General features: G+C 38.8%; 2 long non-coding RNA genes across 3 annotated transcripts in view; both read right to left on the reverse strand.

Moving 5' to 3' along the window:
* Positions 1-4741: 4741 nt before the first annotated feature.
* LOC114628168 lies at positions 4742-10344 on the reverse strand. The gene is made up of 4 exons (XR_003712453.1): positions 10113-10344; positions 6791-6862; positions 5488-5574; positions 4742-5365 (listed from the first exon to the last, which is right to left on the reverse strand). It is a non-coding gene; the product is annotated as an uncharacterized LOC114628168 (long non-coding RNA).
* Positions 10345-12227: 1883 nt separating this feature from the next.
* The window catches only part of LOC114628169, a 15777-nt gene continuing 9254 nt past the window's right edge, over positions 12228-18750 (reverse strand). For both annotated transcript variants that reach the window (XR_003712455.1, XR_003712454.1), the window contains one exon: positions 12228-12696. This is a non-coding gene — a long non-coding RNA (uncharacterized LOC114628169). The remainder of the gene's footprint in view (positions 12697-18750) is intronic.

The raw sequence follows: 18750 nt of genomic DNA on the forward strand, positions 1-18750 counted from the left end.
GAGCCTCTTGCTTTCCTGTCATCTGGGACTTTCTAGTGGCTATCCCCAGTTTCCCATCCCCCACTGCTACATACCTTCATTCAATTTCCTGACCTTCTGTACTTCTCCCCTCTCACACCCATCTCCTTCCACACCTGATCCTGTCACCTCCTTTCCTCCTGGGACCACCACAGCTGCAAAGAGTTCCGAGTGCAATACCTATGCCATGTCTAGACGACATAATTGTATAATTCCCCAATCCTTTGGCTCTTACATTTTTCCCTAACCCCTCTTCTGATGTATCTCCTGAGCCTTGATAGAAGAGATATAGATGTCTCATTCAGGCCCAAACTCTCCAGCATCATTTATTTTCTGCACTTTAGCTAGAAACAATGGTAGTAGGTACCACTGTAGGGATGATGACTTCCTAAGCTGTGAGCTCTTGGCCAAGTTTAAAGACCCAGGCCTGAGGTATTTTAAGGAGTGGGCCTCAGATCTGAACAAAAGGCTATTTGTGATCCCCATAACAATCATGCCACTATTGTACACACCTTGTCTGTTATATTATTATTGCAGCTTGCATGTTTCGCAACTGGGTAAGAATTACTTACTTTTCAACCTCAGAAACCTAATTAGCATAAGATCTTCAACTTTTGGTCCTTATGCCACAACTCCCTTAGTTCTAGGATTACAAGAGTGAGCTGTCAAGTCTAGTTTTATGCAGTTCCAGGGGTACAATCCAGGCCTTTGTGTATGCTAGGCAGGTACTCTACAAATTGAGCTAAATTACTAGCCCTTACTTTCATTTTTGGAACACGGTCTCACTAAGGTTCCCAGACTGGCCTTCAACTTGTAATCTTCCTGCCTTACTTTCTCAAGTAGCTAAGATGATAGGCCTCCACCATAGTACCCATTTCACACTTTTTTGCAGCAAAATAAGTCCAACAAAAAGATTACATAATCCTACTTCAGAAGCTTCACTAACAGTCTTAATTCTAGAACTCAGGATGGCAGTTACTTGGGAGTTCCCATAAAGGTTGAGTTTTAAACACCATCAATTTATGTATCAGTCACTGGAAGTTTCACTAGTGTTTGGAACACAAGCTAGACAGGCCATAATAGCAAGGGCCATGGAGAGGCAGGATAATCTGGTAATCCAACAACTTCATCCCTCATTAGGTTAACTTCAAACCAAACACAGAGCCATAAATAGACATGTGTTTGAATATTCACTGTAATGTTGTTTGTCATACAATAAATAAGGTTTAGTCTCCATCCCTTGAAATGGCATGGGTAGAATGTGGTAGCAGCACTTCATGGACTCCAACACAGAATTTGAAGCAATGTGGATAAACATTAAAAGCAGTGCCTAATTTGTACAAAGGTAAAAAACAGAATGAGAGAGTTTTAACACAGTACAACTCATGTAAATTTGTCATCTGGACAAGATAAGGTACATTTTAAAGAACACTCAGAAACTGAATGATACATATTTTGAAGGGTGAAGGAAATAGAAATAGAGTGGTAAATAAAAGAAAAATTGGATAGAACTATTACCTCACATGTAGTAGTTGTAAGACTCAAAGTTCTATTCAGAATAGCAAAATAATGTAATTTAGGATATAATTAGTAGTAGAGTACTTGCCCAGCATATGAGGACTTAGTTCAAATCTCAGGACCACCACAAAAAGGAAAGGGAGGTTATGATGGAAGGAGCCGGTATCAAACAGACATCACCATAAACAAATGGTAAAATTTACCACTCCTGGTGGGACACATTCATATAAATGTACCTGCATATATGATTCACTTAAGGGCATAGCTTCTGTGGTGTTGTCAAATGAGTAACCCAAAGCTAAGCAGGAGTCCTGAGCAATGCAAAATAAGGGGCAGTGTATGAAATGACTGTCCTCTATTCTTCCAAAATGTCAGCCATGACAGACAAAAGAAGGTGGTGGCGCAAGCCTTTAATCCCAGCACTTGGGAGCCAGAGGAAGGTGGGTTTCTGAGTTCGAGGCCAGCCTGGTCTACTGAGTGAGTTTCAGGACAGCCCAGGCTATAAAGAGAAACTCTGTCGCAAAAAAAAAAAAAAACCCTCTTCTAAGTTAAAGACTAGACTAGAGACATGGAAACTAACAGTAGGGCTACAGATGGGATTCTAAAATGGAATCAGGACAAGTGATATGAGCATAGACAAGGCAAAGCATCTCCATGTTAATTTCACTTTCTATAGTGTATACAGGGTATTGACATCTGGAGGATTCAGAACATATAAGAACTATCCATTCTAAAAGTTCTGGTATAAGTAACAAAGTATGAATTTCACCAGCTCTAAGTGTCTAATTCTCTAGCAATGGGAGGCTGAGGCAGGAGGTCTGCTAAGTTCAAGACAAGCCAGAAACACTTGGCAAGACAGAGAGGGGGGGGGAGGGAGGGAGGGAGGGAGGGAGGGAGGGAGGGAGGGAGGGAGGGCAAGCGCCTAATAGTTACCTATTATGGCCATTGCTTGTCAACAGAATTGTACAGTGTGGCTTCTTTTTGACATTCATCTACATTGTATTCTGAATTTCTGTTCTTTTTTGTTTTCGAACATGGAAGTCTCACGCTCATGGGGCTGCCCTTGAACTCACCTATTTATCTCTACTCCCTACTCCTATCAGACCCACATCTTTTATGACTAAACATTTCAGTTGATGGGCATTGGAGTTGTTTCTATCACTTGGCATTGTAAATGCTAACAACACTGTTAAGGATATGCATACATGTGTTTGACTTTGCTTTCAATTCTTTTGGGCATATACCTAGAAGTGGTGACTGCATAACTTATCACCGCTTTGGCAAAGGTATATCATTTTAAGTTCCTCCTACCACTTTACAATTATTTCATAATTATATTTCACAATACATTTTATAGTCATACATACATGTATCTATCTCCAGGTTGTTGTGCTTCTCACTTCTAGGCAAAGCCATTAAACATTGGTCTATTTTTCCAAGTGTCTCAGAAAGACAAGAGGAGAAAGTTAGAAAAAAGTGAGTCCCTGATTATTTGTACCCTTCAGTTCTGTTTTCACTTACACCATTCTGATAAATGTTCCAAATGTCAAGTTTAATGACATCAATTGGGTGTCACTTTTGATACCTTCATATTGTAGAAGAACTCAGTATCACAAGAAGTCCTACTTCAAATGCCAATTGCTTATTGCCATTTAGACTTGTCTGTCCACCTATATATGTATCAGGAGTTCCTTGAACCCCTCATGCTGGGGAAGTTGTTACATAGCTCACATAACCCAAGGAAGTTTACTTACCATTACTCATTTATCTTAAGGGATTGAAGTGAGGAACAGTCCACCAAAGTCACATCTGTGATAAGATGTTTTGGAAGACATCTGGCTTTCATTCCCACCCTAAGCCACATGTTCAGTACCATATCCACTTAGTAACTTGGAGGATTTCTGAACGTCATAGTTGGAGGAATTTCCATTATATTCATGGTTAATCGGGCACTAACGATTGGTTGCTGTTATCTGAATGTACTTCTCCCATTCATGTTGAAATTGTGATAAAAGTTTAACAGTAATAAGTAAGGTTTTAAAGTAGTGATTGGATTTGTTAGAGGAAGACTTCAGGAGCTACTGAGGCAAATTAAGTGTATTTCACAATTAAAAAGGACATGAATGAGGGATGTGGACAGAAGAGTAAATATGCACCTTTTAGATATTCATGTTGAAACTCAATGCAAAATACTTATGTAGGATAGAAGGTGTACTATGCTACAAGCACTCCATGCTTATAGACTAGATGCGATTAGGGTTTGATGGATAGGATTCTTTATGTGAAAACAAATGTTCAACCCACTTTTACCCTTTTAACACATGAGTAAACACCAAGAAAGTGGTTACCAGACAATGTACATCAATGCCTTAAACTTGGACATATCTTCTAGTGTTATTAGAAAATAATTTTTGTTCAATAATTGTCAAGTCTCAGATATTTTGTTAAGTTGTACAGAAATGGACTAATAAAATGATTACTGTGCTGGGAGGTTATAATAACTGCTCAATGTTCTTTAGAAACATGTCTGTGTTACATACCCAATACTACAAATACGGAAAATAATGTCACCTACTTAGTCTGAAGAGCAGAGGGCATGAGGCTCCAACCCACTAACCATATCTTGGTGACTTTGGCATATAGCCACCTTCTGGAATCTAGCTACCCCCAACCACTCATTCATTAACATTCAAAAAGGTTGACTCAGTATTCTAGACTCTAGTGTTCTTGGATGCTCTTGTATCAGGAATAAATTGAATGCAACAAAAAATGTTCTTCCATCCCTGTCCCTCAGTAAAGTACAAGGGCCTTGGGGACTGTACACAAAGTTTGAATATGTATTTCCTGTTATATCACTATATTTGGTCATGCTTTGAGGACCCATAAAGTATTGCTATGTCACTTTGGAAAAAAATGAAACCTTGGGTATCTCTCTATGTCTGGCTGTACAATCAACACTTGTTTGTGATAGGCAAAGGAATTCAAAGAACATCATGAATGTAGAGATGAAAGAAAGAAAACACTGTCCTCTTGATAGCTATGAGTTTAATTAAATATCCACACAATGTATAGAGCCATCCCCCACACTTAAAAGGTAGTCAAATACATGAACTATAAGGGCTTTTTATAAGACCAGTGGCTTGGGCACAAAATAGGGGGCGGAATGAACTGGTAGGAAAGCAAAACTCATACAGACCAGGCAATATAATCTTTGAAAAATTCTAACTCATTTGCTTTATTTTCATTAAATTCAGCATGAGGTGACAAAAACTCATTACATTACGATTATTGGATATTAACCAATTAATTATGTACAGGCATTGAACTTTGCATCACTTGTATTGCTTTTCTCCTTTTATATTTGTTAAGTCACATTAATGTAAAATGCTTAATTTCTTAATGAAAGTCTCTAGTTTACATAACATTAGTAAATTCCCCTTGAAATTCCTCCACTAAAAATTTTATCCTGAATTGCTACTTTCTAAAATTATTTCTAAGTTTCCATTTATTTACCAAAAGAGTAGACAACCCACATTATAAAACTTGTTTCCTTGAAGCAATTTCCATTCTCTTCTTCTCATGATGGAAAGCCATTCTTGAGCTCTTTATAAGCTCCTTGTCATTCCATCACACAGCTGCTCCACTGCTTTCCTAAGCAGTGATCAGCAGTAGTGGACAGTCCATTAAATTTTAGGGTATGCTTTCAGCGAACAAAGAGTGTAGTGAGATGTTGCAACATAATAAAATATTCAGAGTCTACAGAGACTGGAGAATTCTTCATGTAAGTTTTGGGACAATGACAGAAGGAGAACAGAAACAGACCAGGCTCCTGCAGGTGGAAAAGAAACCAAAGTAAGAAGGGATGCTGAGGTAGGGGGCAGTACGCAAAGATGCTTTACTTCCTGTCAGCAATAACAAATAGCAAAAACAAACATTTTATAATAATATGACCTGTCTTTGAAAGTTGAGGCAAGAAGAGGAAGGATGACATTACATCTTATCTTCTGTTTCTTCAGTTGACAAGTCTGGCATGTGAGACTGTTTTGGATGAAATCACAGTGAGACCATTAATTGATAAGGTGATCAGCTTCATAGAGGTCCTTCTTTTGTTCTTTTGAATGAGATAAGTCACACTCATTTATGGCTCCTAGAAAAGCTGACTCACAAATATTAGAGATAAAACATTGATAAGTAGGCCAATGGAGAAATGCTTCCAGGTAGCCTGAAACCCAGCAGACAATGTAGCTGTTGCCTAATAAACACAGAAATCTACATTGTATGCCAGGTTCATGCCCCAGACCTGGATGTTCAGCCTGCACATCATCCATATAGATTAACATGTCAAAGTTGGTATGTGTCTTACTTACCATAAAGAAAAGAAAATAGAAGTCACAATTGCTGCAACGTACCAATAGGTGAAATTTCCTCAAATAAGTCTATTGGTGGTCATTCATTTTGCTATTTTTAAAATGGTCTTTAAAGGTCAAGAGATGTATGGACATACAGATAGTGAAATGATAGATATCATTTAGGAAGATGATCCATAGACAGATAGAAAATGATATCTTCATGGGGGAATGTTAAAGAGGAGGACAAGAAGAAAAACCAATCATTGGCTGAAGTATCCTCTGTAGTGTTAAGCACAGAGATCTCATCATTCATCAAACAGTGGATGACTTCCAAAACGGAATGAATAATGGAAGATTAGATCTGAAATCTGTGTGTATGCCTATGCATGCATGTGTGTGTTGCTCTAGATAAAGCTATTATTTCAATAACCTTGTTATGGGTACCATAACTGAAGCTAGATGATGCCACCAGAGACCCAGTAGCCAGATGTAGCTGCTGATTACCAAAGACAGGATCTACACTGGCTACTGAGCCACTGAGGACACCTTAATCCTTCTGAGAGCTAGACAATTTGTAGCCTTCTGAGGAGAGGCTCTGGAAGGAAAAGAAAAGGTGTCAATTACAGAAATTAATGAAACAATACCAAGAGTTTTCAGTTACATAATTTTCTTGGGTTCTAAATATATGTACATTTTAACTAACTTTAGATTCACTTATTAAATGTCTAAAACACAGAAAATTATTAAAAGGTTACCTTTACAAAACTATTCAAAGTAGCATTTCATTAGTTTGTCAGTTCTAAGTGTTCCCCTAGAAAACAATACAGGTCTAAGTCATTAGCTAGATAAGATCCTTGTTGATGCAGTTACTATTTTTTTTTCTAGAAATACTTAAAAATACTTACTGGGACAGTTTTCTGTCTCTTAGTCCAGACTCGCAGGATACAACACTGAGCAAAGTCCCCTGACTCTTGGAACTGCAAATCAGAGATGACATAGAGGGTAGGGAAAAACAGGAAATTAATCCAGCAGGCATGAGTCATTCCATAGCATAATAAATAGTTAATAATAAATGGTACTGAAAATAATAGTACTGTTTTAAAGGTAGTTGAGGAATGTGTGACTGAAGATCTGATATTCATTCAGTATGCAAGAAGCATATATATACCTAGGGGAAAGAAAGGACCCTGGGGGAGAGAGTGAGCCAGCTGTCAAAAACCAATGTAGAATAATGTCCAATGATTTGAAGTAAGGAACTCTATCTTGACATTTCACCACCATGGGCAATGGCTTCCCCCCATATATTTAGGATCATTTTCTAATATAAATAACCATGTGACTTTGCTCCAAGCACACATATCTTAGAGTTCTGCCTTCTTATGGTTTAAAATTCTGCAACATTCACTTAGAAAAATTTAGGAGGGTTATCACCAGGAAGAAAGCTCAGAAAGGCTCACAACTTTCAAACAGTACAAGTTCATTGGACTGGCAGCTGGACCATACAGTGATAATCAAATGTATGTATACTACAAAGAAAAGTGGCCCAGGACAAAATGGTTAGCGATAAGGAAACATAAGCAACTTTGTGGGAGTCACAGTATGCTTGGCTCTTTGAGGGAGGATAGACGTGGGACTGACAAAGGAAATAGGCTTTTGTTTGATTGTTCCCCCTCTTTAGCAGTTATAAACTAATCTTATCTATATTTTAATATTCTCTTTTTACAAAACAGCATGCATAATGAGATGGGGGAGAGCATTTGGTCAGGTTTGGCAAGCTCTTACCCTTACTATAAAATAAAGCTTCATGAAATTCTTAGGCAAATGGATGTGAGGTAACCCAATCACAAAAAAACACACATGGCATGCACTCATTGATAATTGGATATTAGTCCAAAAGCTTGCAATACCCAAGACACAACTCAGAGACCACATGAAGCTCATGAAGAAAGAGGACCAAAGTGTGGGTGCTTCCGTCCTACTTAGAAGGAGTAACAAAATACTCATGGGAGTGTAACTGAGTATGTCCCAAACATGGGACATAAACTGAAGGAGGGGTAGTCTGGAGACTGTCCCACCTAGGTATCCATCCCATGTGCAGTCACCAAAGGTAGAAGCTGATATGGATGTCAGGAAGTGCATGCTGACAGGAACCTGATATAGCTGTCTCCTTAGAGGACTGCCAGAGCCTGACGTATACAGAGGAGGATGCTCACATCTAACCATTGAACTGATCAAGGGGTCCCCAATAGAGAAGTTAGAGAGAAGGCTTAAGGAGCTGAAAGGATTTGGGGCCCCATGGGGAGAGCAACAATACCAACCAATCAGAGCACCAACTTGGGAGCACATAGGGAGGGACTTATGGCTCCAGCTGTATATGTAGAGGAGGATGGCCTTATAGGGCATAAGTGGGAGAGGAGATCCTTGGTCCTGTGAAGGCTGGATGACCCAGTGTGGGGGAGTTCAAGGATGTGGAGGTGGGAGTGGGTGGGTGTGTGTGGGGGGGGCACATCCTCATAGAAGCAGGAGGAGGGAGGATGTGATAGGGGGTTCCTGGGTGTGTGTGGGGGGGAAATGGGGAAAGGGAATAATATCTTAAATGTAAATAAAATAACCAATAAAAAATAAAATAAAGCATTTGTAGAGCACACAAATGTATATCTCCCAACACTCTATAACTATGCCTAAATTGTCTTTTATAGACAAAGCTGATCAAGTGAGACATGGGTTTAGTTTTGCTAGTTCTAATACCATGGTTAAACAGATGATCATTTATAAATCTTAATTCATGTTAGCTACAGTCTGTAGACTCACAGAGGTTAGGTATGGTGGAAAGGTCTAATGTGGATCTCCATAGGAGGGGAATATAGAATAAATTCAATGGATGGTCTTGGGGTGAGGGGGCAGAAACAGAAGGATCCGGTGGGGAGGGAAACAGGATGCAGAGTTGAGGGACAAAATATGGGGAGAGAAACAGCTTAAATTGAGGAGCAATTGAGGGGTGGTATGGCAATCTGAATGGAGTTTCCAAATAATGGGAGAGATAGAGTCTCAAGTGGCCATCTCTTGTCACCAAACAAAGATTTCAGTACTGGGACCAGGTTATATCCAATTGAGTTGTTGGCCAAAGGTGTCCCATGAAAATACAATCTTCAAATAAAACAATCCAGGCTTTTGCCAAAAATATAGGTTGCTCACAAACAGATGGTAAGGCCCCATTGCTGAAGACAATACCCACACAACTCATTGATCATGCAGAGGTAAAGCTGGTACCTACATAGAACCATCACCCCCATATTCCAGTGTCTATGACACAGAACATTATTCTGCAGACTACCAAAAAGAAAACTTAGACATCAACCCAGCCATAAAACCTTTATCTGCAATCTGTCCTGACTGCAAAATATGCTAGGGTAGTGGTGGCATATACCTTGTGGAAGTAACCAACCAATGTTTGATTTGATTTAAGACCTACTCCACAAGATGGAACCCAAACCCAACACTACTTGAGTGACAAGAACCATAGACTTAGATAGCCCAGAGACCTAGGGTTAAACCAAATACCACTGGTCTAAAAATACTACTAGAAAAGAACTGTGACAAAATGACTCCTAATGCCATTCTGCTATACTCATAGATCTGAGATGATTCTTCCTGCAGTAGCCAGAAACAAATGCAAAGATCCACAGCCAGACATTACACAGGGAGAGAGATCTTGAAACACACAACTCTAAATGGGCCATCTCTATCAAATTCCTCTCCTCAGAGCTCAGAGACGCCTGCAGAAGAAGAGACAGAAAATGTGTAAGAGACAGATGGGATGGAGGATACCAGGAGAGCAAGGCCCTATAAATCAACTAATCAAGGCTCATATGAGCTCACAGAGATTGAAGTAGCAAGAACAGGGCCTACATGGATGTGCACCAGGTCCTCTGCATACATATTATAGCTTTCAGTTTAGTATTTTAAGGGACTCTCAAGTGTGTGAATTAACTAAACAATGCAGTCAACTTCTGTCACAAACACATTTATGGATCTGAAAGAGCACAAGCCAGTCCATAGCTTTAACAAAGTCAGCATTAATTTAAATAAAAACACCTCCCACTAGGTAGGCTTCATGTTAAATATTCTTTTAAAATGCAAACATATGCCTGGAGGGGGAAGGGAGGGGACAGAGTGGGGGAGACATGGAGCAAAACAAACTTTGGGAGACACTAAGCCAGTGATTACCTTAATCATGGGTGATGGAATTATAATGTCATCACAGATGTTTACAGATATCCAAACTCATCAAACTGTCCACCTGGAGTATGCACTGTTCTTTGTTTATCATACTTCAATAAAGCTGGTTAAAAAGAAACCACATATACATGCCTTTCAAATGGTGAAGAATAAAAAGTCTAATTAACAGTAAATATAGACTAGGAAAATAATGCATTCATATACACACAGAGTGTACAGAGTTAAATTATGCTGGAGGAGAAACCAACCTTTTAAAATACAAGTGTCTAATTGAAGTACATTCCAGTGAACTTGGATTCCTTCTGCATTACGTTAGAGCACTTGAATGAATCAGACTATCACCATAACCAGGCACGTGATGGCAGCCTGTCTAACTCTTGCATACCTGAAGTCCTGTGACTATATTGACCAAACACATTTATACCAGCTGATGGTCATTTGATCCTCACATCTCTCTATTTAGTAAATTGTTCTACAAGTCAACTTGAAGTTTGAGGTGAACATTTTCTGGGACATTCCTGTTCAAGACACTTTTAAAAAGACATTTTCTGCCAAAGAAGTCTAGCCTGAACAGGTCTGGGAAGAATCAGGTTGGCACAAGATCCTAAAACAGGCTTCTGAAGGTGAAACCTCTTCCAACTAATAAAGACAGACTCAGACTAGTTTTGGAAAATAATATTTAGCAATTAGATACATACCTTTAATCCTCCTGAATGAAAAAAATCATTTTTAAAATAATTACTGAATGAGAGCATAAGCCATTTTTGCTTACTAAATACACTTATAGAAAAAAGGATAGCTTTAACCTGAGTGATACACAGTCTTTTGTGGACAAATTGTAGAAATAAATTGCCTTAAATCCATTTTTCTCCTCTTCTCCCCTCTCCTTCCTCTCTGGAAGAAATATGTAAGGCAGTTTCTAGATACAATGTCAGCAGTGTGCAAGGCAGTGAAGAACTCCTGTCCTTAAAAAGGGGAAATAAAATTATTTGCATCCCATTAATGATAAGAAAATAAGGATATCAAATAATTGTTTTCTGAACCTATAAATAATAGAAAGAAAATATAGTCAGTTCCTCCATAGCTTGGGCTTTGTTCAGCTACAACCTATTGCTGGTCTTTACACTTTAGTCTCACTTCTGAGCAACGTGCAGTTTTCTGAAGACATCAACATATGCCTAACATCATAGGCTGTAGGTCTCATTTATATGTATTAACCACAGTCTCTGGGTTTTTTTGTTTTGTTTTTGTTTTTTTGCTTTTTTGTTTTTTTTGTCTGACTCCTTATGCCATCCAGGATTTTTAGAGTACTGACTTTTTAGTACTTCTGTAACTCTTCCCAGACAAGTTCTACTCGGCCCAGACAAGCTAAAAAAAAAAAACAAGTGGCAGGCCTTCTGAGTACTGCCTATGCAGGTCCTCCAGCCTGTGGAAGGCCCAGTTCTAGGCCTCATTGCTGATGAGAAGGATATTTCTTTGGGGCTAGCACTGTGATGGCTCAGCCTGTGTTGGTCAGAAACAAAGTAACACTGTTTTGACACTACTGATTAAGAAATGTATAAGAATACAGGTGCTTTGAGATAATAATCAAATCGCACTCTTGGCACCCGAAGTGTCAGCAACATCTAGTAAACAATGGTCACCTAAATCAACCACAGGTCAATGAATTGTAAAATGTCTGGGCACCTAGAATAATATACTTTAACACACACACACACACACACACACACACACACACACATGAAACCCCAACAGACAAACATCTCCATCTCTATTCAGGATTGTACCTCTGTATGTCTTTATCCACTTAACAGCACAAAAGAAGGGTCCTTACGGAGGACAAGGGGCACTCTCAGGAAGACTTTTAACCTTCACTACGGCCTGCCTGCCTGACAACCATGGAAGTCCACCATAAACCAAACCACACTATGTACCAACTGATAGAGTTCTGTGGTTGTATAGCAATTTATTTTTAACCACGACTATACAAGACTATACAAATGCTCATACAACAAAGGAAAAGAGGGAAAGACAAGCTAACAAATAGTGTGAAGATTTGGAAGCACCAAATTCTGATCGTTTAAAAAAGGATAAAAGGCCAAATGTATATCATTATACTTACAGACTCTATTTGATAAAGCTGCCAGCTACAGCATGCAATGCTCAGCGAAGAGAAAGAGGAAAGAAAAATCTGGATTCTACTAGTATAACAAGGAGAAAATGGAAAAGGTAACTAAGACTTATTGGACTGAACTGTATTGAATAAAAGGCAATGGAGATACTAGTTGTTTTATATAACCTTTAGAGAATGTAAGAAAGACAGCAGTATATAGTTCTTACCTATAATCAAGTATTTGATTCTAAATGGGTTGAGGCTAGTTGCCACGCAGTGAAAATGAATCTACTTCTTCAACTGGCTCAAGGAACAAGTATTTTGTTGGAAAAAGCTTAGTACAAACCAAGGACCATACCACATCCTAACAACAGCATTCTTCTTCTGGCCTCAGTTTAGTTGTAGATGCTGGACTGTGCCATAGTGACCCTAGACAGGTTTTCCCAGTGTGTGGCTGGTCTGGAAAGCAAAAACAAACACTTGGAGAAACACCACCAAACCAGTTAAAACTCAAAGATTAACAATTGAGAAAGGTAGGGCTGGGAAGATATTTTAAAAGCCTCTAAAGTACTTGCCATAAAAGCAGAAGGATGTGAATTTGGTCAGCAGAACCAAAGTTGGAAAAACAAACAACAATGTAAGGTATGATGTGGTGTTCGGTTATTATCCTAGCAACGGAGAGAGAGATAAAGACAGGTGGATTACTTGGGCTTGCTGACCAGCGAGCCTCTTATAACTGATGAGTTGCAACAAGACATGGTCTTAAAACAAGGTGGACAGCACCCAAAGACAACACTGGTGCTTAATCTCTGGCCTATGCACCACATACAAGAGAGGGAAACATTTAAAATGAAATCAAGAGATCTGCTTTCAACTTGAGATCATCTATTGTTATACTATATACTATATAATATAGAAAGGAAGGATACTAAAAAAGGGTCACTACTAGTGACAAGCTACAAGGGATGTCAGCCACCACAGCAAAACTAGAAACATAGGTAGGAGAAGACAGGCACCCTGACACTCCTCAGTAGGGACATCAGTTTCTTAGATGGCTGTGTAGAAGATGAGGATTAACTGGGAGAGAAAATCTGAAAGGTTGAGAAGGGGGAGGAAAGTAATTTTTGTGGGCTTAATTTAAAAAGTTAGAAAAGGTTAGAGTCCAGAATCCACAAGAAAGCAAAGATTATCCCTAAGCTTGGAGGAAGGCAAGAGATGAAGGAAGGAAGTCTTTCTTCCTGTGGAGAGAAACAGTGGCCAACTTCATTACTAGATTGAAAGGGGAAATGACAGGAATAAACTTGCTGTTTATATTGACGGTAAGTAAGACAGGGGAAATCTGGTTCCTCTTTCTGTGAGGGGAAGAAAGGGTCAGGAGAGGTATGCCTTGAAAGACTTAGCTGAAAGTGAGGTGGGGGTGATGTCAATAAAAAGGAGAGACATTAAGAGGGATGGGGTATAGCTCAGTGGCATTGTCTACCTACCACATGTGAGGCCCTGGCCTCTATATCAAGCCACTCTTCCCCCAACAGAAGGCTCTGCAGTTTTCAGTGGGTGAAATCTAGGCTCCAGGCCCCAAAGTCTATGTTTATTCTCCTGCTTCCTATGGTATAAAGACTGTCTCATGTTCTGTCGGAAATTACTATTCATTTTCTGACACGATCTCTCTTGTAAACCTTGTTCAGATGATCAAATTCTTTGTAGTTTTGGAAACTACAAAGTGAAAAAAAAGTGTTCCAGACATGGCCATTCTTTTACTTTCCCACTTTAACATTGGTAGCAATAATAAGAAAACCCCACACAGACTGGAGGGAGCTGTCATGCCCACCTTCTTCCTGCCCCTATACAAACTGGCAAAGAGCAGAATCATAAATGATAAAAGAGATTTGAAAAAGCAGATGATTTGAAAAGCAGATGATTTTGGCCAAAATGAAACAAAGAAACAGACTTTTCATTGACTGAGTTTCATTTCCAGACAGAATACATTCTTTGTTCACCTTTATTACTACATCCCTTAATGTTTTTAAAGCTAAAATACATCCGAGTGATTCTTCAACCATGGACACAACATTTAGAGACAAGACCTCTCAAGATCTAAGAAAATAAGATGTGTTTTGTTTTCAACATGCAAATAGGGACAGACAGAAAGCTCTTAGGAAAACTTGTCATTTACCAATACACCAAACAAGTTACAAAACAGTGTGTCTACTGGAGCTTTCAACCAGGACACAAGCCACAAAACAAAAACAAATGCAAAAACAAGCCCACGGTTCTTTGACTCTATCACATTTGAAAGATGCACACAGCACTATTTCCCTCTAAATATAAAAGGTTCTGAGAAACCTAGCAGGCAGGCAGACTATTTTATGATTTTCCTCTCCAAGTTTCTTAAATATACTTGTGCATAGAACTATTCTCATGTTCCATCAATACATGTTTATTAAGTACCATCTCAGAGTCCTGGAGGCTATACTTGGTCCCTGTACAGTTTATCACATGAGATGATGACAAATGTGCTGGGTGGGAAATTATGTAACGGGTGCTCTGGAGGCAATTTCCTCAAAACCAAATAGGGGAAAAAGTAAGGCAGATAGTGAGGGATTCTGAAAGTGACAGGTACCTGGAGATGAAATATGCTATCCACGTAGTGCAGCTGAGAAAGGAGGATACCAATGCATGGACCAATCTTCCAGGAGAAAAACTCAACAGCATCTGCCTTGACCTATGGTTTTGTTAGTCATTGTCAACCAATTATTTATTATTTAGTGTCCCTTTAAGAAGAACTGGAAATAATTGGCAGGATTTTATTCACTATGTTATATTCCAGTTTTGAATGAAGCCATAGGGCACCCAATGGAAGACTACCATTTCAATGTTTCTCACTTTCAATGTCCTAGAGGGTCCACTCTAGTCTTCGTACTATACCAGAAATACAGATATGATGTGAGTAATCACACAGGCAATACTGGGGTGCACAGAGCTGGGTTTTCTCTGGGTCTCTGACACTTATAAGAACCTTAGAAAACTAAGCACTTATATTATTATCTGTTTACAGATGGAGAAACCGAGACTTACAAGGGGTCTTTTTAGGGCTTTTACATATATAAAATGAACTCCTCAAGATCAGTGAGATAAGAGTCTTGATCAAATAGTCACTGATATATGTTTGGGAAACTAGCAAGGTATGTGTAGCAAGTAGCAAGAGGGAATGGAGACAGTTCTCACCAGAGAAAGAGACACAAGGGTTCCTGTGATTCAGGAAACAGCTTGGCCTTTGAGTCCCTTTACCCTTCAAGCAAAGGAAACAGTAATGATTCTTGTGAGCAAAGAAAGGCTTGTACACAATAAGGTAGCTACTGTATCACCTGAGGTTATCTTCAGAAGCTACAGTTTTGCTACAGTGGTGTGTAAGTTCATGTTTATAATGCCAGTAGATGGCTGTCCCATCAATGTTGGGGGAAAGAAACACTTCCTGAAAAATGACACTAATTTAAATGACAAGGGGTAGTGAGAGATACGACAGCTATAGACTACATTCACTTTCAACTTTGGTTATTCATCTGTACTAGAAATTGTGTATTTCAATACCCAAAGCATTAAAGCTCCTTCTTTAAGACAGGGTAATCTTGATTTTACCAAACAGGGATATTTTCGAACCCTCCATCTATTGTAACAGTGATATCTTGTTTTCTTCAGATTTTTCTAAAATTGAGGAATAACCAACATGCAATAAACCACACATAATTAAATTCGATGATTGGGAAGTTTGCCAAACAGAATCACCCATGAAACATCAACATAAATAATAAAGTGAAATTATCCACTATATCTGGTTTCCTTTTGCAACCCTTTCCTCTTGCTACCCACTCCTCTGTTTGCCATTTCATAAATCACTCCTGTAACTTCTGCCACTCAGAATTTCTAGAAATTGATGTAAACAGAATTACACAGAGTATGTTCTCATAAGTTAGGACTCTTCCTTTTATTTAAAGTAGTAACATATTCCATTATTGAGCAATAGTCGTTGATACAATACTGTTGCTTTGTTTGCCCTTTAATTTGCAGTTGGACATTTGTGCTTTTCTAGTTCTTGATTATAACTAATAAAATTGCTATGGGCATTCACATACAACACTGCTTTCTTGTCTCTCTGAATGGGACATCTGGGTCACATGGTAAGTGTGAGTTTGACATTTTAAGAAATTGCTAAATTGTCTTCTAAAATATTTCCACCATTTCACATTTCTTCCTAAATGTCAGGGAGAGCCCTAAATCCCTGAATCCTCAACTTCCACTTGATAGTCAGCCTTTTTACATTTCAGCCATTCAAATAGTATGTAGTTATTACTTATACTTCCCAAATGACTAATGATGTAGAACACGCTCATGTACTTATCTCCAATGTGGGTGTCTTCTTCAGTGAAGGGTCTTTGGAAATCCTTTGCTCATATTTTATCTTCCTATTTTTTTATTATTGAAATGTCATCCGTTTTCATGAGTGATAGAAGACTGGAAATAAACTCAATCAGATTTTACAGAACTTATGGTACACAAATAAATAGCCACAAAAGATTTTTCTAAAGCCCATGCTGAGCTAAAATATTCTGGTTTTGATGAGCTTGAAACTCTTTCAAAGCTTGAAAAGAATTTAGTTATTTATATGACCGCTGCTGTAAGATCCAGAACATAATTACGAGGTAATCCTATGTACTACGTGATATCTAAAAGTGCCCCTTGGTTATTCCTCAGAAAAATTACCCAATTTTCCATCCATAATTCACACTTCAAATCATCTCTTAATCATACTCTAGTCTCACTGATTCTATTTTACAAAAATAATTGATACTTTTTCCTATTCAAACTCAGACCAACATCCTTAAGTAAATAAGGTTAAAATCTGTGTCACATTGTTTGTGCAAATGGTGTCAAATAAAATGTGACCTGCAAACAGGAACAAGACTTCCCATCAAAGATGTGTTTGGAGCAGCTACACTTGAGGATGGTTCTAGGCATTGATATAAGGGAAAATAGGACTTGGTTCTGTTGTATAGCACCATAGGGTTGGAGCTCAATTGTTACAGTTGATGTGGGTTTCCTTTTAGATGCCTGGAAAATGACTCTGCTGACCACATCCACATTCTGAAATACTTTTTGAGAACTTGTAACCAAACTTCAGGAACTGACTCATTTTGCAGTGCCCAGCCACCACACAATCGTTTCGAAGAGACTCAAGTCAAAGGAGGAAACACCAAGGTTTCAGAATACAAGGCAGAAAGTTGTCTGGATTTACATGGCAGGAGAGGGAAATCCCAGTGCACAGGGAACAAACAAGAAGGATCAAGGCCAGGAGACTAGCCCTCAGAGGAAGGACTGAGCACAACACAATGCTTACAGACAGAATGTGTGCTGTTATTTCAAGGAAAGAAGGCTGCTCTCTATTTCTAGAAGTAGATTCAGTGGAGAGATGTACACACAATGATTCATACAAAATGGTGCCTTAAAAGGCCATTCTTGAATTCCCCATCCTCCTCAGTTCTGTAGCAAAGTGACTTTCAGTCTTAAGCACTCCCTTGCTTCATAGGATGGAAGCAGGGATAGACAGCATGTCCCAGACACTAGGATGAATGAAGGGCTGTCACCTGAGCTTGGAAGCAGTAGTTTCTTGACTCCCCTAGACCTCCCTGCTTCATACATTGTCCATTTCTCCATCTTCCTCTTGGCTCCCTATGCAACTCATCCAAGGAAATAGATGTGCTTATTAAGTCCTAAGCCTTCCCCTGTTTCCACACTAAGAGCCTGAGTCAGGTCAGAGAAGAATGAAAGGCAGCAAATGTTCCCTTTCTCCCCCATACCACACTCTTCCCAAAGTATTCATTTCTCCTTACCCACAAGTGAAACAGATAAGACAGTTTCAGCCTGAAGCAATGATGCTATCCAGCCCAGCTGAACCAAACTATAAATGACAAAAGCAGTAACTGTTTTATGCAGATGGGCCCCTTGCTAAACAAGAATATAAAGAAAGGTTAACAGGAATGCATCACTAACTAGTCAGGACAAATGATAGTAAGTTTGGATAAGTTTGGATGTTATCATGAAATAACACTCAGGTAAGATCTATGAATAGCTATCAAGCCCTATTTATTGTCAGGCCTGATTTACTCTAGTTGTCTATATAATGGTGTGTATATGTTTTATGTCTGTTCTCACCCATGCCATGTCTTTTAACATGCAAACTACCAGATGACAGTAACTGCATGTACTTTATGCAGAAATCAAGACTTTCAGTATCAGAATACAAAAAGGACAATAAGGAGTCACCTCTCCACCTTTTCAGGAATGGCAAGTACTTGTCTTTTCAAAACAACGTTAAGAGAAAAGGTATATGAATTCACATCCTTCCCAACTGAATTTATTTTCTTAGGTTTCCTTTTTGTCTCCAGTTGTAAAGTCAGTATGCTTTAACAAAACGGAACAGAGATAAATACATATAGACATATTTATATATATATATAT

Source organism: Grammomys surdaster, unplaced genomic scaffold, assembly GCF_004785775.1.
Source record: "Grammomys surdaster isolate TR1022 unplaced genomic scaffold, NIH_TR_1.0 265, whole genome shotgun sequence".
Lineage (NCBI taxonomy): Eukaryota > Metazoa > Chordata > Mammalia > Rodentia > Muridae > Grammomys > Grammomys surdaster.